This window comes from Miniopterus natalensis, chromosome 3 (assembly GCF_054644295.1).
Source record: "Miniopterus natalensis isolate mMinNat1 chromosome 3, mMinNat1.hap1, whole genome shotgun sequence".
Taxonomy (NCBI): Eukaryota; Metazoa; Chordata; class Mammalia; order Chiroptera; family Miniopteridae; genus Miniopterus; species Miniopterus natalensis.
Genome location: NC_142083.1, coordinates 31,744,364 through 31,766,774, shown reverse-complemented (window position 1 = coordinate 31,766,774; position 22,411 = coordinate 31,744,364).

The following is a 22,411-nucleotide window of genomic DNA, read 5'->3' as shown; positions in this document are numbered from 1 at the left end:
TGTTCGAATTTCTTGTATTGTTTGCTTCCTGTAGTGCCTTAGGACAATTTAAAATGAGTCAAGTTTCTGAAAAATGGTTTCCTAAAATCCCAGGCCCATTCTTATAAATCTGACAATTTCCCATTCAAAATAAGAGCTACTATAGGACAACTGGTAATTTTTTTCTCTGATGGGTGCTAGGGAGCAAAATTTTTACTTTATAGAAGAGATACTGCGGCCAGGGAAGGACAAACAACTGGTTTGGTTGTCCCATTACACAGTGGTAAGGCTGGGACCCAGACTCTACATCACCACACTGGAGCAGTGACATGATTTAGGGACAGACACAGTGGCTGGTCTCAGATGATAGAGGAAGGGACAGAAAGAAAGGCAAGAGAATATGTGAGCCACCTCCCATTTTAGTGAGTATGTTGGATGACTCAGTCCTTCACTCGGCTGATGGGTGTTTTGAAGAACATGGTTCATGTGTGTGGCCGTCTTCTCAGGAAATGGAACCCTGGGAGCATCAAGTGCACATAACCGAAAGTACATCTGAAAAGGCCAATTTATCACATGAGATACAATCTACTCACCGCACATGAATTAAAGAGTTTTAATGCACTTAGACAAAAGAAACAATCTTATACATGAAGAATAAGTGAAATTAATAAAGTTCATCTTTAGCCTCCCAGGTCTCCTCTTTAGTGTTTAAAATAACATTTCCTTAAATTGGCAGTTCTGCTTTATAAAGTGCTCTTACATGCATGCGCTATCTTGTTTGATTTTCCTCCTGTCACTTGTCATTTTATGGATTCACTTCCACAAGTAGCCAGTATCACGCATCTGGAATGTTCACAGTGGGCGATTTTATTCTTCAACTTCTTTTGGCAACAGAACAACCTGTATTCTTATTTTTCTAACAGCATTAACAACAACAACAGGACATTAAAAGAGACTGAAAGTAAGAAGACTGAACAACTCTTTATAATCTCTTTACTGCCAAAACGTGTTCTAAAGAAAGGATTTGATACCAGACATTACTTTTGTAAATTCAGGTTAAAGTGTTACCCTTCTCAGGATACTTGCTGAGAAACTTTATGCTTAATTATGGAAGAAAGAATTGGCCTCTATTATTGGAATTTATGCTCAATAAGTGTCTTTAGAAGCCAATACGTGGAGCAGTTATTTTGGGAAACACCTACTAGCCTGATTATATTCTGCCCTACTTATACTAACACAGAGGTAATATTGGAAATATTGCATTAGCACTTTCTTAAGTGTAGGATCCTGGTAACCTCATGGTGTGACCCTTAAACCAGCTCTGGGGGAAGCCACAGGCCCTCAGTGGACACTGAATATGGAACGACATCGCCTTTTTATTAGATGGAGGAGTCAATTCTAAAATCATATATATTTATGTTTCCAGCGATGTTTGTTCTTAACAGTGTAAATCCAATGTGCCTGAGAAGGCTGTGGTTCCCGAGGAAGGGCTGTGCTCCTGGAACCCGCGGCTCTTGTTTCCCCGAGAGGCGCCGTACCTGCTGTGCGGGAGGCTGTGCGGGAGGCTGTGCGTCGCAGCCGCTCAACGCTGCACCCTTCCAGGCTTCCTTCCCCGAAGCTGCTCGTGAGGAACGCCGGCCCTGGTGCCTGGAGCGCACCGGGGCCTCGTGAGAGTTGGACCGGCTGGGTGGTTTGTATTTCATGCGCCATAATTCAAGGGCTCTGTGGGAGAGTCTTATTTTGAGCGGTTTGGACACATCTTTCTGCTCTCATACAGGGATTCTTCCTAATCATGGCACTGTTGGTGCAAACTGGACGTAATAAGCCTATCGACATCCCAGGTTAGTTTTAAAAAAAATACCTCCTGGTATGTTTGAAGAAGGGCGAGGAAGCCAGGGGTCCTTTTTCAAAGAGGTGCTCACAGTTCTTCAAGCCGTTATTTCCAGATGGTTCCACACGAAGCTGGAAGGGCTTCCACGGTGGCCTCTCCGGCTGTAGCTGGCTGTGGTGTTTCAGTCAACAAATATTTACCGAGCCTGCGCTATGTGCCAAAGCCTGGCTCCTGAGGAGGCAGCAGGAAACAAAAACAGCCCAAATCCTGCCCTTTTGGAGCTTATTTTTAGCAGGGAGTTAGGTTAAAAAAAAGATAAACGGCATGTTAGTTGCTGACCAAGTGCTAAGGAGAGAAATTAGGCCGGGAGATGCTGGAAAAGGGACTGCAGCGCATGACGGGGCGGGAAGGCCTCGCCGGGAGGGGGCTTTGCACAAGGACCTGCTGCAAGTGAGAAGCGAGCCACGTGGATGCCTAGGGGACGATTACTCCTGGCGGAGGGACCATTCCGTGGAAAAGGCCCCAGGCAGAGGCGGGCAGCGGGGAAGAGCGAGGATGAGGCCAGGGGCGCCGAAACTGAGCGAACAAGGGCAACGACAGGAGGGGGTAATGATGGGGCCCAGGGGACACACCGGGCAGGACACAGCGCTGTCCCTGCTTCAGTTCAAGACCAGCACCACCTAAGGCACACACGGAATTCGCTTTCCACTCTTGGAAGGTACTCCTTTCTTCTTTTTTTTAAATATATCTTTATTGATTTCAGAGAAAGGAAGGGAGAGGGAGAGAGACAGAAACATCAATGATGAGGGAGGGTCATTGATCGGCTGCCTCCTGCACGCCCCCGACTGGGGATCGAGCCCGCAACCCGGGCATGTGCCCTGATCGGGAATCGACCCCCAATCTCCTGGATCCTAGATCGATGCCCAACTGCTGAGCCACGCTGGCCGGGCTCGGCAAGTACTCTTGACGCCCAGAGAGCTTCCTGGGTGCCAGGAGCCACGGCGCGCTTCTTGCATTAGCACCGTAGGATGCCTTGCTTTGCTTTTCTTAATGGAAACAAAGACTAATGTGTGCTTGATGTCATGTCCGAATTTCCAAACAGAGGTTGGTTCTTGAGTGGTTGTGATTTCCTTGCTTTTCTACTGCTTCTTTCAGGTCCACAAAGCAGAAAGCCTTTCCCTCTGACTCCTTGGAATTACTACACAAGAAGTCATTACTGCTATTCCTATATGATGTTATCTCTTTTGACATGGTATTGAAATGTCAAATAACTGCCTGAGATTCAAGAAGCATGACTCCGACTAGCTCCACCGCAGATCCATACTTGAGATGACTCGCTTAGTGGGAGCTCAGTAAATTATGTGACATTGAAGGGAATTCATTCAATTCTGAGAATAGATGACCCGATTCTCCTCAGCCTGATCCTTCACTTAACTGGAAGAACGAATAGATGGTAGCTTTTCGGGCAGTTCTTACAATGTATGGACGCGTGAGGAGGTGTTTCTGAAATGAAAAGCTGGAGGCAGGGGAGTGGGTCCTACCTGCTAAAGCTCTTCCTCCCGAGATGACCGCTGCTTCTGCTCCTGCCCGCTATAATTCAATCTTGGCACCTCCTAGGCATGTGGCTTTTCTACCAGAACCTAAGTGCCACAAGTAAAAGAATCATGACTATTTCATAACCGTTCTATCCCTATTGCCTGGTGTTGTACCAGGCCCATTTTAGGCACTCGAAATATTTATTGAATGAATGAATTCCTGAATTTCAATGTGATGGACTCCCTTTGTATTTGTCTAACTCCTTCCAAAATTTTCACCCTGGGAATCCAATTCAGGATGCTCCGCTCTTGAGGAAATTAGGTAACTATTTAAACACTATAAGGCTGGAATAAGCACGAAATTAACAAGCAGAAATGCCTTCAACATACAAACTTTAGGTGCCGTTTCCTGAGAAATCCCATGGAGGGGGTTTATTCAGACACCTGACCCTCAGACTAAAGACTAACCTCCTGCCATGTGGCTTGGGAAAGAAACAAAAACCAGAGGTTAGCAGCATTAAAAAAGAAACACAAAAACTAGTAAGGACCTAGAGACTTAGAATATTAATGTACTTTTAATTCCTCAACCTCTCTTTCCAACTATTATTCTCACATCGGAGGTCCCACTTGCCCGTCCATTCCTTCTTCACTGCTTAGTGTAGAGATGTGATAGAAACAGCATGAACTGGTGTCTGGTGGGCCTGGGTATGAATTCCTGATTCACCAACTCGGTGGCAGTTTATTCCCCTATGGAAGTGAGATTAAGAGTCCCTAAGTCATGGGCTTGTTAAGAGGAAGTTAAATAAAACATGTCCAATGCCAGCTTAGAGCTGATAGGTGGAAGCCCCTTGAAAATGCTGCTTCCCTGTCCCTTTAGATGGTGGCCCAGAGGTTATTAGGGGTCTTTGTTTCTTTTTTCCTACCCTGTGTACCTATTGGGTGTTTAGGGTTCCAAGGCTCAGAGTTATATGCAGAAGTAAGGTGGGTCATGGGGTGGGGAGGAAATAAAGGAAAAGAGGTTGAAGGAGAGAGAGTCCACGAGAAAGAGAGAAATAACAGAATTCTTAGGTGAGCTATGGTTCTGGTAAGATAGGGTGATTTAATAACTTCCTAATAGGAATTCTTGCCTCTAATATTTTAGCTTTCTAGTTTAATCTTTACACTGCAACCAGAATTATTTTCTTCTATGACTCATCCCATTTCCCAAGCCCTCGCCACTATCCTAAATCACATTTACATCCCTCTCACAAGCCCCATGCTCTTCATAGCTTACTATTCCCTAAAAATACCATGCATTTTTCTGCCTTTATTAATCTGAGAATGTCCTGGCCTTGTTCAAATCCTACTCAAGCTTTCAGCCTTAGCTCAAGATCCAGGCTTCTTCAGGAAGCAGGCTCGATTCTCCCAGGCAGACTGAACTACTCTTTCTTGCTTCCTCCTATAGTACTGGGTGTAGACTGTGGCTGTTATATTTATTTTTCCTGCCTTATATTTATATAGAAAGCACAATTATTAACCATCTTATCACTGAAGTTATGAGTCTGTATGAGGAAACAAGAATATTAAAACATGAAAATAGTCACTGATTAGCTGGCAGTCTGTAGTATTAACCCCAGGTTTTCTACCCCTTCTCCCCACTTCTAGTACCAATTATGGGTAATAACTATCCATCACCTGAGCATCTTTCCTTCTTTTCTGGTAGGACAATGCTGGAAAGATCCCATACACAATACAGATACAACATAAATAGGTTGCTGTTAAGATTTCAAGAACCACAAAAAGTAGTGGAAATCATGAAGTCCAGGTATATGCTAAAAATCACTCACAGAATGACTGAAAAGATTTAAAAAAAAAGAAAAGTGGTAAGAATGATGACAAGAGCATCCAAGGGGGGGAATTTGTATACCCAAGCACTGGGAAAACTCATGAAGTTGGCTAACATTTTTCAAAAGTCCTCTTGATGATCATGTTATGAAAATTCAAACGGAAAGTGAAGGCTTTCACAATGTACATTTTCACAGGAAAAAACTACATGCAAAGACCCACACAGGATTTATTCTTTGTTGCAATTATAACCTATATTTTGTTAAGTATAAGATAAAATAAACATTTTTTCATGATTTTGAGTTCCATTTTTTAAACGATTACATCCAGGCCAAACCTTTTTATTTTTATTTTTTACTGTACTTATTTACTATGAACTCTTGTTACCTGCATTGAGGCCTTTTTCTAGTAGCAATTATCCTGGGAAAATGACCTCTTATTGTAGTTATTTGTGACCTTTGGAAGCCACTAGAATGTCAAATTCATGAAAACAAGTACCGTATTTTCACCAGCCAAAAGAATGCCTGGCACATAAGCACTGAAGGACCATTTACTGTGAACCAAACACTGATCTCAGCACTTCACAAATATAATCCTCCAAGGTAGGCATTATATTCATTTTACAGATGAGGAAACTAAGGTCACACAGCTTGTAAGCGGTAGAGCTGGAGATCAATCCCAGGCTGTCTGGTTCCAGAATCCATGCTTCTAGCAAATACACTGTGTTCTCTGTACTATTTCAGTGGGCCTCCAGATGTTTGTGGAATAAGTTGATTTTAATAGCCTGTGTGAGTATGCAAATACAGTATATAGATCAGATTCAAATGAGATCCTGAGGAAGCGGGAGACAATTAAGGAGGTTTATCGTATTTCTGGTTTCCATAAAGACTAGAAGAAAAATGTAAACAGAAAACACAAACAAGACTCCCCAAATTCTTCAATAAAATTAAGATCATCTGGCCTCTTTCAATATGTTTTTTATTCCATTTATATTCTCTTTATTTTTTATCATAAAGTAGAATGCACAAAATGTGAATTACACAAATATCTTGTGTGTCCTTCACCAACTGTTTTTTCTACCGCATACGGATACGTTTTGCCTTATTGTCTGAGTTGCTCTGCTGTGCACGTCCACTATTGACAGGGCTGTTGGCTGCACAGTGGGAATGCCTGCAGGCAAGGATCAAGACTTTATTTCACTTTTTTTGTATAGCACTTGGCATGGGGACCGGCCCCAGGCGCATGGTGGAGTCTCTTCCATTCTCATACCCCACCTAGGGTCCACTTGAGGTTCTCTGCTTCCTCGGTTTCCCCAAGCAGCCCCACCCTTGTCTTACTTTATAAAACCCTGTTCTCTCTTAGGCTTTTGTCCAGTCTTTATTTCTGTGACTCAGTCCCTTAGGATCCTGCTCTCTGCTGGGAGACAAAGGCCTAGTTTGATGACTTGGCCAGGACCCCTAGGTTTGCTGAGATGGCCTGGCTGGAGGGGGCACGGTTTAGGGGTAGGACTGGGGCTGGAGGTAGCAGGCAGGCTCTGGGCCCTCCGTATCTGCCTCAAGGACTGTGTCCTAGTTTACCCTTCTATATGTACTGCTAGGAAAATTATGTTCTCAGTGGGTGACATCAGAGTTCCGCTTAGGAAGGGAAGCATAAAGGAGCTGCCGGTGTTGGGAAGGCACTTGGACATCGCCCACGGAGATAGAAAGTTAGAAAGGGCAGGAGCCCAAAAAGCAAAAATCAGATAGTTAAACTGCTGTGCATAAGATATGAACAATTTTCACTTGTTTATGATTCTGTTTTTTGTAAGAAGGGGAGAGGCGATACGGGAGAGAGAAATGAAAAGGGGGGTAAAGAAAGAAGACAGTGAGATGGTCTGATAGAAACTCTTGGGGTGAAGGGCCAGTGGGACATTCCCCTGTGGAAGGACAGCAGAAAGAACTTTCTAGAGGGGAGAATTTTAAAAGATGTGCCTTTATGTTTCCCCAGTGATTAGGAAATCTTTTAACCCCAAGTGATTTGTGTGAGTGTGGTGAGGGTTGGAAATCTTCACGAGGATGTTTTCACACAGCTCAGCACAGAAGAGGAGCGGCGTGTACGGGAGACGGGTCCCCAGGAGGGCAGACCGCGCTTGGCCTAGTCCCCAGGGAGTCAGGCCTCTGCACCGGGCTTCGCACCATCACAGCATCGGGGCTTGGGGTTCAGACCAAACTTAGGTCTCCTGCAGGGACTGAAGGGGCTTGTTGTTTCTGAGTTATATTTATAGTTTGTTTGAAAGAAGAATGCCTCCGATGAAAAAAGTGTGTGCGCGGGTGTGAGAAAACCACACAGTATGGCAAAGAGACCTTGTGATGAGCCCACTAGTGTGAGCTTCTAGCAGCCAGAGGCGGTGTCCCAGCCCCGAGCATATGCTTGGCAGTGAGTAGAGGCGAGAAGTCATTGCGTAGAATCCAGCGCTCAAGACAGCAGCTGATGATGCCGCGGAGGCCTCTGGGGCCGTCGCTCGCTGATGAGGTCTTAGCCTCCCTTACATGCGCCGCACATGTTGTTTTTCTACTCTCGGTAGCAATCTCCTGGCATAGACCAAGCCTGCCGGTGACACCAGTCTCAGTGGGAAGGGGGACATTTGCTGCTGCTCTGCCCGCCGGTCCCGAGGAAGCCTCCCTCCTGCCGACTTGAATGGTGTTTATGTGCAGCTCTCACACCGTGGAAATCAGTGCTATCCACAGAACTCTTTAGCAAATAGTTTTGCTTTTTCAGTTCCCAGGTGACAGGACCTACCTCAGTGAGCTTTGCTGCAGAGTTTTTTATCTATTTGTGTTCGGTGTTTTGATTCCTGGGGGACTTGACCTCATGCATGCTGTGGGCACATACTTGGGAATGAAAAGAAGGCAAAGACCCCTTCTCCCTCCCCCAACTGCCACCATGGCCCACGAGTCATTCAAAACATTTCCTAACTGTTGGAATAAAAGAGTAAAGGGATGAGGGACAGAGGACGAAGATGATGCTTCTCCAAGCTTTCAGGTCTTGCTGGGCTCCCTGCCCTCACTTTCCTCCTCTCCCTACAAATTTCCCCCAATTTCCTTCTCACCTGCAGACTCAGGTTGTTAAAACTCCACCAGAGTCCAGAAACACAACTCTGGAAATACAGCTCTGGGAGTCAGCTTAGCAGGTTCCCCGAGAGCCCAGGCTTTTTACTATATTTATATATTTATTATGTAAATATACATAAATATATAGAACCCCTCTTTATCAATCCAATGAGAATTATAATAGTAGTTGTTTCATGAGAACTTTAGAGAGTTTATCACCATGCATGTGCTTAACATGTAGCCTGTCACCTAGAAAGAGCTCAGAAACAACAGCAATAATTATGGTGGTGGATTTCAGCATATCATTATATGTATGACCATACATATAATCAAGGTCATACATATAATAAAATTAAAGCTTTGGCATCTCTTAATTATTCTTTCACTTAGTATCTGCAACAGTTATTTTTATAAGGCTTTCACAAATTATTAAAGTTCTTCCTTAATTTATTTGTCTTTCCAAATGATTGAATGACCAAGATCTCCAACACCTTATACTAAAGGTGCAGTTGAGTAATATTACACCTCATTACTTGATGCTGAGGACTTAAGACATCTGGTGGAAATGGTTAAAATCCTTTTATAGCATGTTAAGAAAAATTAATGAAACACAAGAAAAAATTAAAACCCCCTCCCTATCTCTTAGGAAATGTCCTTCAAAGGTACTTACAAGATCGTGAATGAAATTTATTTGATTTGAATCTGTAGCTAATTTGCAATATTTTACTTAAAAAGAATGAAATAAAAAGCTATATTCCCCAATGCTGTCCTAAGAAGAGAGCTATGAATATTGAAAAGCCATGTCAGCTAGAGGTAGAAATCCCAGCAGCTTCCATTTTTGGCTTCTGTGCAGTGGATATGCTATTTGGTCTCCTTCATGAGTCCTTATTTAAACAGAATGCCTTTGCATCTGCCTCTAGAGTTAATTATAAAGCTAACAGAAGTCAAGCCCGACATTAGTTTTTCTGTGAGAATACCTACTGAAGTTAAAAATAAGGTTTCCAAGCTCCTCATGGAGTCTCTTTCCCCTGATGTCCACACAGCTCGATCCCTCATTGTGTTCAGGTCTCTGCTAAAAAGCTAACCTCGCCCGAGAGAACGCATCGAGGACATAATCTTAAAGAGCATCTCTCTTCATCCTCTCTCCTCTGACCATGATTTATCTTTCACACCACTTGTCTTTCCCTGAGATGTTATGAATTAATTTTTAATTATTGCCTTCCTGCCACCCCCTACCATCCCAGTGGTCACAAGACATGAGCAGACAGGGATTTTGCCCATCTCTACCGGCCCTAGACCAGGATTTAGAATAGTCTCTGGCATGAACTGATTGATGTTCAGTAAGTATTGAATAAATAAATCAGCGAACAAACAAAGCAAGAGGCAGAGCAGCATGATAGAAGAATTCTAGACTTGAAATTAAGGTACAGTTTTGACTCCTGGCTATGTTTGTACCAGAGCTGTATGTCGACGGGTGAGCAAACTAAAGAGTTTGAACTTTTGTTTCCTCATGTATAAAATGGAAAATAACAAAATCTATCTTGCAGTGGAGTTACACATTCAATTGAGATGATGTTTGTGCAAATGCTTTATACACTCCTTATAAGCAATGTTAATTTAAAGGGATTTGTTATTCTTACAAACTAATAATTATGATTATTAAATTGTTCTGTTCTATGTTTAGAAAACATGACAACACTTTGTAGGTTTGGCAGTTAGCCAGTTTAACCATGTCACGTGTCACCTAAGTTTTGTTTTTCCCTTTCCCCAGAAAACTCAGGAGGACTATGCTGAAATACTATTATTTTGATCATTTGTTTGTTACTCTGATTTTTAGCCCAAGTATTAATGGAGGCCACCTATTACTCCCAAAACTCATGCTCATGGAAGAAAGAACTTTTTCTATAGGTTTCTTGCTGAGGACATTTCAAATAGATACCTAGTGCAGGTATCATTAAGACAACTTTACCTGAAAGTTCAGAAATTAAATAAATATGTGGTAGGTTTTATTTTGAAGGTGATGGTAGACTGTAGTTTGATTTGAATTTTTGTAATCATTTATTACAAGAGCAAGTTCTATTAAGGATTGAGTATCTTCTCTTATCTTAATGCTGGGCAACACAATTTTTTGATATTTAGAATATTTTATTTTCAACTTTTAATTCTGGCAAATAAAAATGCATATAAACCCTAGGAGGTTTTGAGGAGTTATTGATATATTAATTGAAAATGCATTCATTAATAAATTACTCAATTTAAAATTTGGCACTATATATCCAAAACTTTATATGTATAATCATTGATCTAGTAATTCCACCTCTAGAGATATATCCTAAAGGACTAATCATGGTTATGAGCAAAGCTTTCTATGTAAAGCTATTTATTACAGCAACAAACTTAGGCAAAATAATCTAAATGTCTAATAATAGGGAATCAGTTACGAATTATTGTATATTCATTAAAAAGGAATATTATAAAGCCAGACAAAAGATGTAGAAGAATATTTAATGTCATGAGAAATATTCATCATGTCTATGTCAAGAGCTTCCTTAGAGTGTGGTGTGTGAGGGAAGCTGTGGGGAAGCTGAGCCAGAAAACTAAAAATCTCTTGTTTGGAAGGCTCAGACCATTCCCAAGTCAATAAATTTTTATTTCCAGCACACAGTCAAACCCTGCAGACCCAGCAGCCATTCTGTCTCAAAAGTAACTTGGCATCTCCTTGCTCACTGCTAGTAGTAGAGCTGAACCCTCAAAAAGGCAATATTACTCTCCTTATTTCCAAGTCTTGGCGGTGGTGATGGGATGAAGGTGAGGTCAGGGGTGAAGTTGGTACAGTCTCACTGTGACCCATAAGTACTACTAAGCTCTAATGAGGCCAAAGGCATAAACACCACTCTGCTTATGTTGATTCTCTTCGCCCTGTTTTTTTGCCAAATTAAAAATATGTGCAATTGGTCACAGCCTGCAAATCCATCACTGCTACAGGGCGATCTAGCCTCAAGTGAGTGTCCTTAATGCTGGGTCAGCAGCAATAAGTTTAGAGGTGAAAGAAAGCATATCCATTACCATAACCATATTTTTCTACACCTATTTTTAGTCTAAAAAGTGCTCAGGGCAATTTGCATTCATTTTAGGATTGAACTATTGCACTTGGTATGCATGTCAGTGAACTGGGCTGTTTATAACCTCGCTCCCCACCTTTGCATGCCACTGCACAGTTGTCTGCAAGGCAGGGAACTCTCATTTCATAAACACGACCTGTCTTGATCAGCATTTTGGCACCCCTTGTCTCTAATTGTGTAGTTGGGGCTGAATCTCAGATACAGAACCAACTGACATTTCCACATTGCGCTTAAGACTGATCGTATAACCGAAGCCATGATTTTGAGGGATCTCAAAAACAGAATTTAGAATTCTGTTTTAGGATGTGAACAGGTTGACTGCATCAGTTTTTCACTTGGAAAGAGAAACCTGGCCATTTCAGTCACTGAGGTCACATTCTGCAGAACAGTTCTGAATACATTTTCAGTATTCGGGCTCACGCATCAATTATTTAATATTGTACATGGATGCCTTCAGCATGAGATTTCCTTTAGCTCTTTGTGAAGACCACACATTGCTGGATGCAGCTCTTCCATATGTTCTACTGCTCAGATCTATTCATATGTCTGATTCCTATTGATGTGGCACTTTTTCTCTTATAGATTTTGTCTCTTATTGATCTCTTTAGTATTAATTTATTCCCAATGTTCTCAAATAGGGTGCAGGGTATGAGAATCATCAATATCCGGTCCTCTCTATGTGCTCTCCTGTCCCCCGAGGATTCTGATACCTCTCAACCTCTTGATTCACAGCAATTGATTTTGATGTTTCTGTTCTTACACTTCATCAAGGCGGGAAGCGGTTTTGGAGAATGGGAGGACCCCTGCGGTCAAGTGTGTTGGGAAAAGTGATTGGGTAGCCGCCTGAGCTGAAGTGAAAGCCCTCTGAAGAAAAGTGACTGCCAAGGACATGGTATCTGGTCTCCCTCAGGCTAAGCTTTGGGTTGGCTGGACTGGTCATCTCCTTGTCCGAGGAAGACGTAGGGCCAGCTCCCAGATCCCGCTGCTCCATCCACTTGGCTTGGAAAAGGCTCCCCCTGCCCACCTCACCTAACCTGATCCTACCTGTGCATCGGGATCCCCCCAGGCCCCGTCTCCCCCTGAAGCCTCACAGAAAACCAAACTTACGCCTTCCTGATTTCTGTCTTTTATAAACACCTAGGGTTCTTATTTCTTACTTTTGCATTATGTTGCTTATAGTCTTTCACTGTTTCCTGGGTGTAAATCTCATCATTTTAACATGATTACAGGTTCCTCGAAGGCTATACCTTTTATTACTTTTTAAATTTTCCAGAAGAGAGAACTTTGAACAGAATGGCAGAAAGGAAACTAATGCTTATTTAGCACTACCATGTGCCAAGTACCTAGGGCAGCTCTTGATAGCTCACTTCAATTTATTTCTGCATGATATTACCTCCTTTGGCACAGAACTAAAATGAGATTTGGAGTTTTAAGTAACTAGCTGAAAAGCCAATGAATTGTGACTAAAAATGTAGAGATTTGCTTTAGGCTTACAGAATTCCAATCTCATCTGTCACATGGTATTTAAACATAGGCCTCCTTATACTTAAAGTGTGCCCAATGTCCACTTTAGGGATCTTACTATTTCTCTTTTTAGTATGTAACATTGGACATATTTTTTCTATCTTAATATATTTTTTCAATGCTAGCGCTCAGTGCTAATGTAGTTTACCTTAGAATTTCAGATTAAGTAATAATTGTGTAATGATATTATAACCAGTCATTTTCCCAAAAGCCTTGATACAAGTTCTTTTGCGACAATTATGCTTATAATCACATTTATAATATTACTTTCAAAATCATCTTTTCTCATCTATTATAAGGATGCATCTAGTAGTGGAAATAGAAATAATTTACCTTGAAAATGCTATTTGCATTAACATTGATTTTTATTTATCACAGGAAATAATTTTCACATAGATAGAATCAAAAGTCAAAGGACTGCAATTATATTTTTATTATCTAATATTTCACGAAATTTCAATCTTTTTCTTTAAGTATTTGAGTATCAAGGCTGTTAATCTTTCCATTTTCTTTTATGGATGCTTTGAAAGAATCAGTAAACATCCTCACCAACTCTTCTGATTCTATGATGCTAGTCAGAAAATTGTATTAATTCTGACAGTTTCCAATATGCCAGCTTTTCTTTATCAATTTCACTTCCAGTATTGAATTCTTGTAAGATTTCACAACCAGTACCACTTTTGGGGCACTTTTGTTATTTTTATTACTTTCTGGCAGCAAAAATCTAGTGATTTCATTTTTTCAGTAAAGATTTAATTTTTGAAAACAGTGTTTAATACTTTAAGATTTTAAAAAATTATCACTGTATATATATTTTTATAGATGCCAGGTTTTCTTTTTCTTAATTTAATCTCCCTGGAGTATGTTTAAAATTTCCACTTTATTTGTCTAGCATTGACTTCTTCAGGTTTAGAAAGACTTAAATGGCTCCTATAAACGTTAGGTTTTACCTGATTGACATGTGCAGCTTGCCACCCAGGTTTTTCTTGAAGTTTCATGGCATGTCAAATATTTTATTATCATTATTTATTATTATTATTATTTGCACCAGGGCTACTGGACCTCAGGAGAAGAAACCATTATGAGACCATCTCATCATTTGATTTGCTTGACATCTATTATACACGTGGCGGAACAGGTGTAAAACTCCGCATCCATCTCTGTATTTAGGGAGACAGATAGAGGCAGTCAGGTGTAGAGGGATTGATAACATATTCTAGAATCAGACAGCCCTGGATTTGAAACCTGGACCTGCCATGTACTAGTAGTTATTTTGGGTAAATAACTTAACCTTACCGTGTTTTAATTTCCTCATCAGTAAAATGGGGGTAATAATAAACACTATTTCATGTAGCTGTAAGGAGAATTAAATGTACTAATACATTTACAATGCATAAAATAGTGCACATACATATACCTGTGTGTGAGTGTGTGTGTACAGGGAACACTCTAACAAGGCTTTATTTCAAACGAACCTCTTTTGGTTCCACTGCCACATATGTAGAGATAGCCCATGGCACTATCTTTCTCACTCAAAGCACATGTAGTAAATTTTGATATTCTACAGGGGCATTCTTGTGAACCAGAAAAAGACAAGATGTTTTTTGTTGTTGTTGTTTGTTTTTTTTTAGTTTTTCCTTTCAAGTAGCATATATTGATCTTTATATAAAACGCTAACAACTCCTTTTCTCCCTCCTTCCCCTTTCTCAAGTCTTTGTCTGCCAAGAGATATTGGCAGCTCTAGGTCTCACCCGTGACTGTCTCAAGAGAGAAAATCAATACAATAACTAACTGATATAAAGATGTCTAAGGCCATGCTTATTTCTTCTCTTTCTTTTTTAAATATTAAGACTTTCACAAATGGCCTTGGTAAATTTCCACAAATAAATCTATAACCATATCCACCTATAAAAATAGTTACATGAATTCAAATTTCCAAGAAAAGGCCAGGAACTGAATAGGAAGGAAATATATTACTTTGTTATATGCACTCACCTATGGACTGCATGTGACAAATAAATATTTTTTCCTGATCCCATTCAGTCTGTCAAAATCCCAGCTTTTCTAGAAGATTCAACTCAACTGCCCTTTCCTTCATGAAATCTTTGAAAGCCTCCATTAGAATGAAATGATCTACCCTCTTTATTTTCCCAGTGTTGGTTACATCTCTTTTATGACACTTTGAATGCTATATCATAGACTTCTTGAGGTCAGAAACTGTCATTTTATGTCTTATCTTTAGTCTTATATCCCACCCACCCTGCCTCAGCTCCTGCCTAGCAGCTCAGGTGGGTGTGTCCTCAACAAATGGCTCCTGAATGAACAGATTTACAAATGACTAGAACTAATATGGAACTTAGAAACCACTTAATTCCTCACTTCGGCCATGAGAAAATTGAGGCTCAGAGGGGCATGTAATTTTTCCTGGATCACATAGCAAGCACATACATAAAGGGGCAAAAAAGATGACCTTTCTTGTGTTGGTGTATATTTTTAGTTATAATAATTAAATCTTAGAAGTACTGGTCCTTGAGAATTACAAATCTCTAGACTATCTGAGACACTGCTTTGGATGTAATTTTAGCAAATCAGGTATTTATTTCTACATATTGTAAATGGGGTTCCCATTCAGCCAAAGGTCTCAACTGATAACAGCTTTATATTCATCTGTAATTTCGTACTATTTTTGACTTATAAATGGGTTTGGCTAATCAACTACTCACAACCGTCAGGTTCCTTGAGTAAAATGGGAGCCTCTGACAATGAGACAGAGCTGAGAACTACAATGCTGCTACCACAGGAACTGTTGAGATGAAAATTAGTTTGTCTAACCAAATGCTTTTGTTTGTTTTTTAGCCAGCAGGCACAAAATATTGAAACACCTTTTTCTGATAAATCCAGCAAATCCTTCTAGTCCTTTTAGGAACTCAGACAAGAACCTCACATGAATCAATCATTTTGTGGAAAATACCATATTCCGTCAGCAGCATCAGATAACCTAGTTGGATCAGGAAACAAATCCTGCATTAAATGGATGGACACAGGATGAAACAGAATTTAAGACCATCGGTGTGGCTTTGAAGGTGGTAGCCTGCTGTGCTCACCAGTCTTACACTTCATTTACACAAGGGCAGAGGTTTCTCTGTAATTTTCCAAGCCAACATATATCTTGAACAGCACTAATTTCAGCAGTAAAATTTACTTCCAAGGTTCCTTGTGATAATATATAAACCTTTCAGTGAAGATTCAGATATTGGTATTTGAAGGCCTTGTCTCAGCCCCCATCCTAGACAGTAGACTCCTAATGACTTCAGATGTTAACAATGCCTTAGGATGTGCCTTAAGTTTAACTCACTCCTTTAGGTAACACTGTTTGCATTGTATTATTTTAAAGTAAATTACAGATAATGCTATAGCACTGATGCTCATCTTAAAATATGGAGCTCTCAGGCTTTCATTCGTGTGGTCCTGGGAGTTATCTTTTATCTTTTTAAAAGCCTGATGGAAACAGTACCTCTGGTCAGGTACTTTTTTTTGCTTTCATATTATTCCAGTATGGTAACACTAATTGTCTCATATATATTAAAATTGTTATTGGCAATTATATATGTTTTGAAATCTTTAAATGGAAACATATTTTTAAATAGTTGTTTGATGTACAAGATCATCATATATAGGGCACCTATAAGATAAAATTATACAAAAAGACTTGGATGGTGATGAGAATAATGTAATGGGAATCAGAAATAATATTATCAGTGAGTTTCTGAACAGTTGCCTTTGCGAATGGAATTTTAGCTAGTCTGTATTAGCACTTTAGAAGACCAATCTGTTTAAGGTCATTATTATAGCAACAGAAAACTGTATTGCAATAAACATACTTTGGAATACTAAAATGGACTCTGTTAAGAACTCATATTTTCTTTTAATTTCTTTAGAAAAAAATAATAAAATTAGTTTGTTCAAAAAGGTATAAACTGATGATCTTAAGGTAACTTTGGGCGGGCACTTGAATTTCTAGATAACATATTTTCATAAGCTGTAGGTCACTTCATGTTTGTCCGCATCCGGAAGAGCGTATTAATAGAAAGGGGCTCATCTACGTCAACGTTCCGCCTGCGGCCTTCCCAGGTCCCCGCTCTCCTGCTGTTACATTATACATGGCTCTGCCACAAAGCCCTGTGAGATTTGTTCAGATGACAGCCGCTTATGCCTGGGCTTGGAGCACCCACAACTGTTTTTTTCTTTACCACAATTATGTCCTTCAGCTTAAAGTAAACCTAGTACATACCTTCGATGACAATAGCATTCTGCTGCCTTGAGATATACTGGTTTTACCCTTTTATTTTATCACAGAGATGCCTTTTGTTTGTTCGCCTGCCAGTACTTCCTGATTTAGAGTTAAACATTATGGTGTTATTTGAGAATCTACTGTACTGATCACTTTGTAAAGTATCATGTCAAATATTCAGAGGAGGTAAGAGTGAAATAAAACAGAAACTCATATGTAGTTAGTAAGAGTATAAATTGTCACAACCTTTATGGAAGAACATTTGGTAATGCATAGAATCTTTAAAAATTGAATTTGTTTGTCTTCTTAACTCTACTAGTAGAAATAAATCTTATAGAAATAATCGTAGGTGTGAATAAGTATCTGTGCATAAGGGTGTTGAATTAGTCTTCTAGCACAAACTTAACAGCTAAAAACACCTGGTAATTAGCTCATGATTCTGTAGGTCAGAAATCTGGTGCAAGGTGGATGGATGGATTCTCTGCTCAGAGTATCACATGGCTGAAATCAAAGGGTCAGCCACGCCGAGTCTTGGTCTGGAGGCATTGGGAGAGAATCCACTTCCTATCTCATTCAGCTTGTTGGCAAAACTGAGCTCCTTGTAGCTGTAGGTCTGAGGTCCTGGTTTCCTGGATGGCTGTCTCAGCTGCCAGAGGCCACTCACACTCCTTCGCATGTGAACCTCTCCAACAGGACACTTCTCAGGTATCAATCCCTTGTGCACTGGATCTCTGATTTCCTCTATCTCCAACCTTTAGCCCCAGATTTAAAGTGCTCATGTGATCAGGTCAGGTCCTAGGATAATATCCCCATTCTAAGGTGAACTGACTTGGCCCTCTGTGACATCTGAAAAATTCCTGCAAAGCAGTATCTAGATTAGTGCTTGATTTTGAATAACTGGGACAAAGTGTGTGTACACCAGGGTCTAGGACTTATGAAAGGCTACCTTAGAATTTTCCCTCCCATGGTTTATATACTGTCATAGTATAATACTGATTAAAACTAAAAATGAAAACATTAAAATAAACATATGTATAGAAAAAGACTGAAAAGGAGTTCATGTAAATATTGACAATGGATGATGGCATAGTAGGTAATTATAATTTTCTTTATACTTTTCCATTCTTCTAGCTTTTTAATAATAAGCACGTACTAATTTTATAATTAGAAAAAAATTATTTGTAAAGCATTTTATTTTATTTATTATTATTATTTTTAAAATATATTTTTATTGATTTCAGAGAGAGGAAAGGAGGGAGAGAGAGAGATAGAAACATCAATGATGAGAGTCACTGATTGGCTGCCCCCTGCACGCCCCCTACTAGGGATCGAGCCCATAACCCAGGCATGTGCCCTGACTGGGAATCGAACCTCAATCTCCTGGATCCTAGGTCCATGCTCAACCTCTGAGCCACGTCCGGCAGGGCTTGTAAAGCATTTTAGCATTTTCATGGGTCACTAAGTGTTTTCTATTTGGTCTTCTCATCCCCAAGTTGTGACCTTAGCTGCCATACAAACTGTCCTGGCAATTTTTTCACCTTGTCATCTTCCATCTCCTTAACTTGCTGTCTGGGCATCTGACTGCATCTTGTATAGCTCCTGCACAGCTTTAATAACACTGGAAATCCTTGTTACCATTCCCTTCCTCCTGTGCCTTCTGCAGATGCTATTAACTGATCAAGGCACTCTTTTCCTCTGACCCTAGGTGATTCCACTCAGCTATGCCTGTTCAGTTGGAATTGGCGTGGATGATGAAATCAGCAAAGCCTGAACTAATCTGGAGATTAAGAGAGTCTGGTCCTGTTCAGAGAGCTCCTAATGTACAAGAACTTCATTGCAGGACAAGGGGTTGGGCTGTTGTTAAAGGAGAAAAGTGATTTTGAAAGCAGGATGGCATTTGCCGGTCAGACTTCTCTTTGCCACAGCCCGTGGCTGAGTCCTAGTGAGCAGGGGAAAACATTCCATTAGGACTAGGTTGCAGTAATGGAGGTGGCTACTGGCCTTCCCACTTAAGTATAATTATATTATCCTAATACATCACATTCAGGAACTGTAGAGAAAGAAATAGCACAGTGCATGCCAATCATTACCCTAGAACTTTCCAGACATATTGAGAGTAATTTAAATAGGGCTGTCGTGCCCAGCCAGCATAGACCTAGGATCCAGGGGATACCAGTTCGATTCCCAGTCAGCGCGCATGCCCGGGTTGCGGGCTCGATCCCCAGCAGGGGGTGTGCAGGAGGCAGCCGATCAATGACTCTCTCATCATTGATGTTTTTCTCCCTCTCCCTCGCCCTCTCCCTTCCTCTCTCACTGAAATCAATAAAAAAATATTTTTAAAAAAAATAAATAAAATAAATAGGGCTGTAGTTTCTGAAACTCTATAGATGGAACCACAGACACAGAGAATAGAGTTCTGCTACCATTTTAGGTGTCTCAGTGTGGCCTCAAATTTGTGTGGTGCATAATACATGGATTATTATCCTAAATTATGTAATACAGGGAGGGAAGCTAGTATAGTCTTCATTTTAAAGATAGTAAAAGCATGGTGAGGGGAAACCTGTTCACACAGTGACATATGTTACAGGACCAGAACCCAGCTGTGACTTAGTCCTTTCCTCTAGAACACATCACGACTAATCCACAGACACCAAGCAAACACTCTGAATAGAGCCCTGTATCAGACGCTGGGGACTGCCACAGATACAATTTAGCCCACTGACATCTACTTATGTGGTTTGATTTGTAAACTTTAGAATTCCAGGAATCATTATGTGCTGGGTTGTATTTTTCAAAGATGAAAAGAATCTCACAGGTTCTTTGCAAGGTGATGTTGACATTCTTCTGTTGAGGGGTTGGGCAGTTCCTTTCTTTGCCTTGATAAAGTTGAAAAAGGCAGACCCCTTCAACTTGGGCAGTTCCCTTTCTCGACGGACCAACAGAATGTGGAGGAAGGTGGGCTGTGTGACTTCTGAGGTTTGCTTATAGAACATGATACGCTCAGGACACACACCTTTGGGATCCTGGACCTGCCGTGTAAGAATCCTGGCTACACTGAAGCCACCATCCTGAAGAGACCATGAGAAGGGTCCACAAAGCTACACAGAGGGATGCCTAAGAAGGCTTATTTTTTTTTTTCCAGACCCTGCTCAATTCTTCTTAGCCCAGACCCCAGACATGAGAGTGAAGAATCTTCAAGGACTCCAGCATTGGGAAGCAACCTCATGAGAATCCCCAAGCCAGAACCACTCAGTCAAGCTGCTCTCAAGTTCCTGACTCACAGACACTATGAAATAAATTAATATTATTGTTTGCACCTAAGTTTTGGGGTGATTTGTTAGGCAGGAATAATTAACCAATGCACACAGGGAAAAGATGTGTCCAAAAATCTTCTCAGTTGCTGTCCTTGCTTTATAGAGCTGAGAAACCAAAAGTGCTTAAGATAATGCTTTAAAAAACATAAAACTGATGAATCCAGCCATTCCTACCTTATTGCACACACATTTACCTCTGGTTTGAGTGCTGTTTTCATTTCTGATATGTGTTCACATATTCTTTTAACGAGAAACCACCTTTTACAGTTCTGTTAAAGACCGCTGGAAAGCTCTGTTTATTGAATGATGACATTGCCAGATTCCTTCCTCAAGATGACATGAAAAAGACAAGGTGGCTGAAGCTCCTTGGCATTTGCTCTTTACTTGCCCAGGGCAAGCCTTTTCCGACTCCCTAGAGCCTGCATCTTCCAAGCAGCTCCAGGTCCCATCCTGGGGCCAGTTTGCTGAGGGTCTGAGGGACACAGTGAAAGTCTCAAGGAGGTCGATTCAAATGAATTTACTAGGGGTGCTCAGAAAAAAAAAAAAATCAATTTTCGGTCTTTCAAACTGTTTCTCACACTTGGCAGGGTCCTGTGTTGAGAGAGTTTGAAAAACAGTACCAGACGTCAGAGAGTTTGCCAAAAGAGCCCTTGCCCCTCCCGCTCCTCTTCTTCCCCCTCTCCCTCCTTAATCAAAGGCTTTCTAGTCTGTATTTAACAACTTAATCACTTGGACAGGTTTTGAAATCCTTTTACTCGGCTATAAAATGGAGATAGAGGAGTAGCCAGTTTTACCTGTTTAACTAGTTTGTTATTGGGTCAGTGCATACTTGTCTGTCCCTGTGTCATGAACTCTCTGATAATGCAACATCCTATTGTGTTATAACTTCTGGATTTAAACAGGGGTCTGTGAGTTGGTGGGGGGGATGGCTATTCTACTAGACAGGTTTGAACACGCCTGGGCTCCAAAACTGTAATCCTTCCAGGAGAACACCTAGCCCCTGAGTGATGGCTGCAGAAAGTCGCTTGGGCAGCAGGAGGGCCGGCTGAGTGGCCTCTGTCCTCGGGTTTCTTCCTGACCTTAGTGGTTCCCTGGCATTCGGAAGAACACTTGCTTTTGTTCTGCTTAGTGCAAAGGAGAGAGAATCAGGCTCATTATTTTCAGAAAGTCCAGGGAGACCTTGCCTTCCAATGAAAGGCAGAGTGGTGTGGGGTCACATAAAGCCAGCATTTGTTTTCTGTTTTGTGGGAATTAGATAATGTAATCCTAGGGGAAAATTAGGGGGAATAAATAAGTTTTTTCATAGGAAAGGAACTTGAAGGCTAGAGAAGGAGGGGACGTGCACGATGAAATGCACTCTGTCCTGTTCAGGAAAGTACAGCTCCCTTACAGAATCCCCTTTGATGGTGAATTTATATGTTGTTGGGGTTTTTAATATTCACCCGAGGATGTTTATTGATTTCAGAGAGAAGAAGGGGGGGGGGATATCGATGTGAGAGAGAAACATCAATTGGTTGCCTCTTGCACTCGCCCCAACCCGGACAGAACCTGCCAGCTGGGTTTATGCCCTGACCAGGAATCAAACTCGTGACCTTTTGGTGTATGGGAAGACCCTCCAACCAGCTGAACCACACTGGCCAGTGCTGACAGTGAATTTAAACTGTGTTTCTCTCTGCCTATTAAGCATAAAATAATACAATTGACAAAACTGTTGGTAGTTTGTCACCTCTCAGGTAGTATGCTGGAGGGGTAGAGTAACTAACAGAAATGGGTCACTTGAATGGTGGGAATTTGAGGCACTGCAGAGGGCCAGAGGGGGAGGCAGATTTGGCTTGTTAGGGTTCTTTAGTCACACCATAGTCATTCATCAACTTCTTCTATCCACAAAGGGCAATGTGACCC